We start from the raw sequence: 9101 nt of genomic DNA, 5'->3' as shown, positions 1-9101 counted from the left end.
GTGTGTGTGTGTGTGTGTGGGAAAGAAAAATATCGAAAATGAAGCAAGAAAATTAACAGATACAAAGACAGAGAGAGAGAGAGAGAGAGAGAGAGAGAGAGAGAGAGAGAGAGAGAGAGAGAGAGCTACTTAATGACAAATGTGAAGATACTATATAAGGAGGAGTGGGGGAGAAGGAGAAGATAGAAGGAAGGAAGAGAAGGATAAGCAGGAAGTACTAAACGAATCTAGGAGGGTAACCAGGAAGACAGGAAGAGACCCAGACATTTCTTAGAACAGGGAAGAAAAACAAAACAAAATGAATAATACTAAGAAGATTAGACGAAGATAAAAACCCTGGTATATAACAGTTGGTATTTCTTTTAATTAGCACGAGATAATCAAAAAAGTGGAAGGAACACAATAGTCGCCATTTGACCTTGTATAATCCTTCCTTAGAACTTGTGAGGAAGTGTTGTTACGTTCGTGTGAGTCAGTGTGAGGGAGCGAGGAGAAGTGGATGAGTGAGGGAGGAAGTGGATGAGTGAGGGAGGAAGTGGATGAGTGAGGGAGAAAGGGCGAATAAATATTTACACAAGAGAATAAATAAATAAATAAATAAATAAATAAATAAATAAATAAATTGCATCTCAACTTCTAAATCGCGCCACTAAATTCCCGCACCTGCAGCCCTAACCCCGCCTTATCACTCTACTAATTACCAGGTGTGTCGTCTATCAGCTGATTCAATGTTTACATTTCAATCATCAGCTGTTGTCCTCGCATCCGGATTCTCAAAAACACCTTACGTGAATGACCAAAAAAAAAAAACACACAAATAATCTTATAATCGAGTCTCAGTGCAATTATGACGACATGTTGGCCTTCAAATTTGTAAAAGATTAATTAAACTAATTAGTTACGTTATTTTATGCCCAGAGGGAAGAGGAGGGGGGAGGGATTTACCTTAGGATTCAGAGGGAATTCAGCCGAGAGAAAGTGAACAAACACGGGGAGGAGACAAGAGGGTGGAGCTATGATAACATATGCTGTAGTTACAACCAATTTTACATTATTAACTTAAGAGCTTGTACCGGGAAGGGTGGTGGACTGTGTAGGGTGAGGGACTTAGGGTGAGAGACTTAGGGTGAGGGAGGGTTAGGGTGAAAGGAGGTGTGAGGGTTAGGGTGAAAGGGAGGGTGTGAGGGTTAGGGTGAAGGGAGGGTGTGAGGTTAATGAAGGGGGGTGAGGGTTAGGGTGAAGGAGGTAGGGGTTAGGGTGAAGGAGGGTGAGAGTGAAGTTTAGGGTCAGGGTGATGTTTAGGGTGAGGGTGATGTTTAGGGTGAGGGTGAAGATTGTAGTTAAGGGGTAAGAGGAGGTTTTAGGGTGAAATGATAAGGTAAGATTTACGGTATGGAGCAGTGAGTTAACAGACAAACACAGACACACACACAAAGACAAACAAACACATAAAGACAGACATAACACATTCGATAAACATAGACAAACACACAAATGCAGACTCACGCATAAATACAAGCAAACACAGAGGAAAACAAACAAGGAAAAATAGATAGCAAACAGACACAGCCACTCAAACAAGCACAAAGACACCAAACAACCACAGTCAAGCAAACAAACAGACAAACATAAACAGGCAGATACAAACAAACAAACAGACAAACATAGATACCCAGATAGACACACACACACACACACACACACACACACACACACACACACACACACACACAAACAGTCAGATCAATAAAAACAAACAAACAGATAGACAGTCACACAAACACAGACACTCAGACAAGGACAATCACACGGACAGACAAAGACAGACAGAGCAACGGGTCACGAGTCGGTGGAAGGTGAGAGCTGATGACCCGCTGTCATCACAACGCTCACAAGAACCAACTTGAAAACAGGAAGCTGTCAACAACAGTAGAGCAGGGGAGGAAGACAAGGGGAGGAGGAGGGAGGGAAGACAGGGGAGGAGGAAGACGGGGAGGAGGAGGAGGAAGACAGGGGGAGGAGGAGGAGGAAGACAGGGGGAGGAGGAAGACAGGGAGGGAGGGAAGACAGGGGAGGAGGAGGAGGGAGGAAGACAGGGGGAGGAGGAAGAGGAGGGAGGAGGAGGGAGGAGGAAGACAGGGGTAGGAGGAAGAGGGAAGACAGGAGGAGGAGGAGGAAGACTGAAGGAGGAGGTGGAGGAGGAAGACAGGAGGGAACACAGTAAAGGGAAGGTTAAGGATAAGTTAATGAATAGAGGAGGAGGAGAGAGGGAGGGGAGAAATAAAAAGGGATGGAGGGTTAAATAAAAGTTAATGAAGGGAGAAGAAAGAAGGAAGAGGAGGAGGAGATTGAGGGGAAACAAGAAAGAGATAAAAGAGAGAAAGGAACGAGAGAGAGAGAGAGACAGAGAACGAGGTTAATGTACCAACTTTGACAAATTACAAAATGAGAGAGTTGGGGGGGCAAAACAAGGCCTTAACACAGTCTTATAAGAGGTCCTCCTCCTACGTCTTAACCATGGGAGTGTCGACCATCTTAAGAGGCTGTCAGTATGCCATCTGCCTCTGAGCTCGTAATGTCATCTTTCAAAGCCAATGGAGTTTTGGCTAAGTTCATAATGTCGACTGCCACCTCTATGATGTTCTGACAATAGGAGGAAGGTACAACGTGACGATGGTAAATGAAGACAAGAATAGGAGGAGGAAGATAATGTGAGATAAACAGCTCGTGTGAGAGAAGATAAAAGAGATGGACAGTGGAAGGAAATAAAGGGGAAAAATGAGATACACCTGGAGATAGGGAATATGATGAAGGTAAGGAGAGAGAGAGAGGAGGAAAAGAAGAGAGAGAAAGAATATGAAGAAAGAGAAAAGACATAAATGAGATATCACTTATCATGAAAGTAGACACTGAAGACGAAATAAATAAGAGAAAAGAAGATAAAAAAGGAGAAAGGAAAATAAAAAATAAAAGAGTTTAATGTTACGTAAATACAAAAATATAGACAAGTAATGACGTCCCTCCTGTCATTCTGTCTTCCGTCTCGTTTTCCTTCGTTTCATAAGAGCACAGGGAAGGAGAAACTATGCACTCCTCCCTCCACTCCCCCCTCAGACACAACCACCTGGGCACCTGCTTTACCTCACCCTCACATATTGGAAGGAAATATAATTAGACATATTGGGGTAGTGTATAATCAGACATAATGGGAAGTGTAAGTAGACATACACGAAAGACATAATGGAGAAAAAATATAATTAGACATATTGGAGTATATAATTAGACATATTTGAGAAAATGTAATCAGACATATTGGGGAAGTATATAATTAGACATATTTGAGAAAATGTAATCAGACATATTGGGTAAGACTTGATATGGAGACAAAAGGAAGAATCTGGATCAATAAATAAGCCATAAGGAAGACATACATTATGACCCTCCTACTTCATGACCCCCCTAGTTCATGACCCCTCCTAGTTCATGACCTCAATGCCTTGGTTCTATGCTTTTAAATTTGTTTTATCTTCTCTCGTGTTCGTGTCTACCAAAAATAAACTTCCTCACACCTTCCTACCTTATAACACACACACACACACACACACACACACACACACACACACACACACACACACACACACACACTAATACCTTATCCTCGTCTAATCTGGTTATTGCCTTTGTCTTTATTCATCCCTCTTACCATGTTCAGTACTCTCTCTCTCTCTCTCTCTCTCTCTCTCTCTCTCTCTCTCTCTCTCTCTCTCTCTCTCTCTCTCTCTCTGACCTTGGTAAAACTCGTCTTGTAGGTTGACTCTCTGGGGAGGCTGCGACGAGTGGCCGTGTGGGTAAAATATGTCCTGTAAGGTAACTCAAACTACCCTGATCCTAACCTAACCTAACCAGCGGCTATATCTAATCTTCCTCCAGTATCAATTCTTCGTGAGCTGTAAAGGCTTTTAACAACACGTTTATATTATGTTCACTATAAAAAAAATCCGGACATAATCTCCATATCTATTCAATAAAAAAATAATACAAAATAAATTAATAAATAACAATAATAAAAACAAATAATTAACCTACACTTGAATAAATTAATTAACATACAGTCACTCAATTACAAAAAAAATATATAAATAAAATGCTAATCGTAAATCAGTGACATAAAAGAGATTTGACCTCCAAGAAAGACAGAAAGGGTTCCAACATTACCTCTCCTGCTACGCATATTCTAAGAGGTGTAATGAAACTCTTATGGAAACACAACCCCCTCACTCCCTTGAAGACACGAGGCGCCGGCAACTCACAGGAAATGTGGTGGTTGTAGGAAGTGAAGGAGGTAGGGGATAAGAGAGGAGGAGAGAAAGAAAGGAAATGAAAGGGAGAAAGGATAATACAATATATAAGGTCGGAAAGGGAAGGTAGGAGAAAAGAGTGAAGGAAGGAGGGAGGGAAAGGAAGATGTAAGAGAGAAAGGGTGAATGAAGGTATTGGATTGATAAAAGGAGAGGAAAGGGAGTAAGTAGGGGCAGGAGGAGGGTGTCAGGGAGAAGAAGGAAAGGAGGAAAACAGAAAGGAAGAAACATAGGAAAGGGAGGAGAGAAGTAGGAAGGGAAGGAGGGAGGAGTAAAGGGGGGAGAGAATGAAAGGAAAAAACAGGAAGAGAAGAAGGGGAAGAAGCAGAAGGAGGCATCAGAAAAGAAAGGAGGAGATAAATAGAAAGAGAAGGAAGGAAACGGAGAAGGAAGGGAAGGAGAAGAGGAAAGGAGGCGAAGGAGCAGGGAGAGGTCAGGAAAGAAGAGGAGGAAAAAGAAACAGGAAAGGAAGGGAGAAAGAAGACAGTAGAAGAAAGGGGAAGAGGAGGAAGAAGCAAGAGGGAAGGAAGGGTGAAAAGAAGGAGGAGGAGGGAGAAAGAGTGTCAAGACATTTTACTTGCAAAACAAACCTCTAATTCTCACAAAAGCCTTTGTTTGTCCTCCTGTTGCATCTTCTTTCTTTGCTCTCTCTCTCCTCATGATTTAAATCAGAGTTTATTTTGGCACTTCTAAGTTCAGCGACGACTTGATTCTTCTCGAATTTTTTTTTTACTTTAATTTTCAACAAGGCGACGATCGTTGTGTGTGTGTGTGTGTGTGTGTGTGTGTGTGTGTGTGTGTGTGTGTGTGTGTGTGTGTGTGTGTGTGTGTGTGTGTGTGTGTGTGTGTGTGTGTGTGTGTGTGTGTGTGTGTGTGTGTGTGTGTGTGTGTGTGTGTGTGTGTGTGGTAAAAAGGTTCGCCTGAATAAGTGAATGACTGACTGATATAATTTCTCATAACTCATAATGTTGAGTAACCTAACCTAACCTAACAAGTTGACTTACTGAGAGTATTCACGGTCAATTAAATTATCAGATAGAAAGATAATATATATTTGTTATTTAATCTTAGGATGTACTGTGTTTGTTCCATGGGCGCTACAACACTCTATTTCCAGTTGATATTAGATTTTTTTAAACCTCACCAAGATATTATTATTCCCTCTAAAGGACTTCAAAACCTCTTAATCAGTTTACCTTAAGTCCCTCCAAGACAGTACAAGACCTCATATACTCGCTCCAAAAAAGTATCTTCACGGAGGGTCGATGACTTTCAAAATGAACACTGCGACTCCTGTTGTCTCGGTAGGGTGGTCAAAATCCTTCGTCCGTTGTGTCGTATTGTCTCACACAAGATGGTAAAGATACTTATTAGGGTGTGTGTTTAATTGCAGCTCTACAAGTGGATGTGTTATAGTATAAATTTCTATCCAGTTAATAGTATAGGAGGGTTAGGCAGGACGTGTATGTCCACTGTAATAACATTAGCTTGGTCTGGGGTCATCATCCCGTCCTACGTGGTGTGATCCCCTGCCCCCCCCCTCCCCCACACACCTCCCAAACTCCCCATCTTCTCATCTCTCCGCCATTCCTCTCTCCCTCCCCACCTCCGTCTCCCCTCCTGACCCCCTTAGCTCCTCACCTCCCCACCTCCTGGCGTAGCTTATTGGCTTTGCGTCAGGGCCCGTCACTGGTGAAAATGGCTGCAGAAATGTGTGTTACTTATCCAGCTGACTTGGAGGTCTAAAATATATATATATATATACAGTATATTGCACTAAATAGGGATAACTAACTTCTGTGAATTTCTCTTTTGGGGAAACCTTTGACTGGCCATAGACGATCAGAGAAATGTACATAAATGAAGAGTTTAGTCCTAACCTTAAACACCTTACTTTAGGTATAATTTGACGCCTTTAATGAAATCGGAACAAATTTGACCAAAAACTAATAAATTTTCTTTGAATTATAACAATAAAAATACAAAGTTATCCCTATTTAACAAAGATTTAAGAGAGAAAGAAAAAAGAGCGGGATAAAAAAGATATAGAGAAAGAAAGTGAGATAAAGAGATAGAGAGAGAGGGTAAGGTTGAGGGCTCTCCAGGGTAAGGTAAGGTAAGACATATGGCTCCAGACACTGTGTTGAGAGAGACTGGAGGAGGGAGAACAATGATAAACAGTAAAGGGAAGGAAAATATGAATACAATCGTCACAAAAGGAATAAAACTTATGATATTTTCTCTCCAACAATTAATTAAAATAAGAAATACACAATAAACAAGAATAAGCCAGGAAGATGAAATGGAATAAATTGAAATAAGTTGAGGTTTATTTAAGCGAGAACCAAATTTTTAAAACACTTTGTAAATAAAATATAATTAATAAAAAAAAAGAATAAATAAAGGCGAAAGAAAGGAAAAAAAATCAGTTTGAGAGACGAGAATTAGAGTCACTGAGGCGCAGGAGAGGGCCTATGGTCGTTAGCCATAACAACAAAATCCTGACGAAGTTCATGTCGAGAGCTGTAACCTTTCTTAACTATATACGCCTTATAGACTCGTATATAACCTTGAGTATGTATTATAATTGTTTACGTTAGTTTGAACAAAATTTTTCTATAACGACATAATATCGTCTCTTCCCAAAATGTGTTGATCATCCTGGGAAGAAAAGCAGCACATCTTCCTCTTGGCTGACGCGGTGGTTACATCGATCCTGGAAGAAAAAAAAAATCCTCACATATTTCCATCGTGACGTGGACTAACATACGGTTATTGCATATAGCAACTACACAATAGTGAAAGCAATTTACGATACAATTCCAGGATTGTCATTTTACTACGATAACTTCCTCTGTTTTTGCTCCTCATCTTGAATATGTCTCAAGAACTGTCTGAGATAGGACAAAAAAAAAGACATTTCTTGAATTACTTTAGCCAGAACTTATGTCTTAACACCAGAGGGAGGGACTTGGGTGCTGTAAGTCCTCGCAAACGACACCCACAGCCTCGAAAATTCTCCATCTTGGAAAATCTCGACCAGACAACAGGAAAGAAAAAAAATGACAGAAAAAAGACGTTATTTCAGGAACCTCGAGATGGTGAGAACAGCTGACTACGGTGTGGCTGACGAGGAGAGAGATTTATACCGGGGTGTTGGTGACGCTGTGTTGGAGAGACTGTTGGTGGTGTTGGTGGGCCAGGTGTTGGTGGGTTAAATGTTGGTGGGTCAAGTTTTAGTGATGTTGTGTTGGAGAGACTGTTGATGAGGCTGTGTTGGAGGTAGGCACTTTTTGTGAGTCGAGTGTTGGAGCTGTTGGAGGAGGCATCTGGAGGTGGAGTCCTGAGGGGTGCTGGCTGGAGGGTAGAGATATGTCGGGTGTAGGAGTGACGGATGACAGGTGTTAAAGTGACAGGGATGAACGGGTCTTGGGTCTTGGGTGTTGTTCAGGAGGGTGTAGGGTGTTGTTCTAAAGAGTGACGGTGTGTTGGGGTGTAAGGTGAGAAGGTATTTGGATACAGGAAAGAATTATGATACAGATCCACACTAATTTAATGCTCTTAAGGTTACCTGTTGAGGGAATACCTGTGGTCATTCTGTGGCTCGATGGTGGCACACACACACACACACACACACACACACACACACACACACACACACACACACACACACACAGAGACGAAAAACATGACTGAATCCATTGTGTGAAAATTCTTAGTAAATGTTCCAGAAATACGGAGAATGGCAGAGTGGGGACTAGCAGAGATGCAATTTATGTTCATGTATGGGAATGGATAAGAGGAGGAGGTGGGCACGGAGGAGGGTAGGTAAGAGGGGCAGATTGAGGAGGGAGGAGTTGGGTGATTAGAGATCAGGGCAGAAAAGTTTTATCAAAGAAATGGAGAAATAAGAGAGAACTTTTGTGAGGGAAGACGAGAGGGGCATTTTGTCATCTATAGATTTAAGAGAAGATTAATCTGGCCTGGTCATTGATGGATAGAGAGAGGGGGGAGGGGGCGTTACCTTCCCTATGTATTTGTCACTATTTTTTCTGTTTTTCATTTCCGTTTTTTCTTTTATTATTTTTCTTTAATATAGATAAATTTCTTCCAGACCGAGAACATAAAAGTCACTGTATTTTAGTTACATTTTTTAGTGAATGATAATAGTTTGTTTACCTGTACGGCCAATTAGTTATTATATATATATCACCTTTAATTAATTATTTACCTGGACGTTCATTATTTTGGTTTACCTGTGTATCAGAAACTATTAGCTGACACAAAACTAAACTACATTACAATTCTCCCAGCAAATTACAGTAGTTATGACAATCGTTACAGTATACAGTACACCCGTGTTAAGTAACGTAGCAATACTGTTACTTTTCAATGAAGGTGGAATAGCCTGTGAAAATTGACATAATGGTGCAGTGAAAATAGATTTACGGATAATGGCAGTGCTAAAAGAGTTTCCCTTTACCTCAGAGCCAGTGTTGAGGATCCTAGATTTTTGTTAGTTTTTTGTTCGACCGAAAGTTTGAAATAGACAGACAGATATGTGACAGATGATGATAGGAAATCATCATACAGCTTCACATTGGTTAAGTTTGTACAGTACATAGACAGTACATGTATGCAAACAATGTATATACACAATACAGGTATACAAACAATGGTAAACAATAATGGTATACAGACAAACAGAGACAACCACGAACTATTATGAGACAACCACGAACT

Source organism: Homarus americanus, unplaced genomic scaffold (assembly GCF_018991925.1).
Source record: "Homarus americanus isolate GMGI-L3 unplaced genomic scaffold, GMGI_Hamer_2.0 scaffold58957, whole genome shotgun sequence".
Classification (NCBI taxonomy): Eukaryota; Metazoa; Arthropoda; class Malacostraca; order Decapoda; family Nephropidae; genus Homarus; species Homarus americanus.
The sequence above is the reverse complement of the archived record's forward strand: the minus strand, read 5'-3'. Positions refer to the sequence as shown.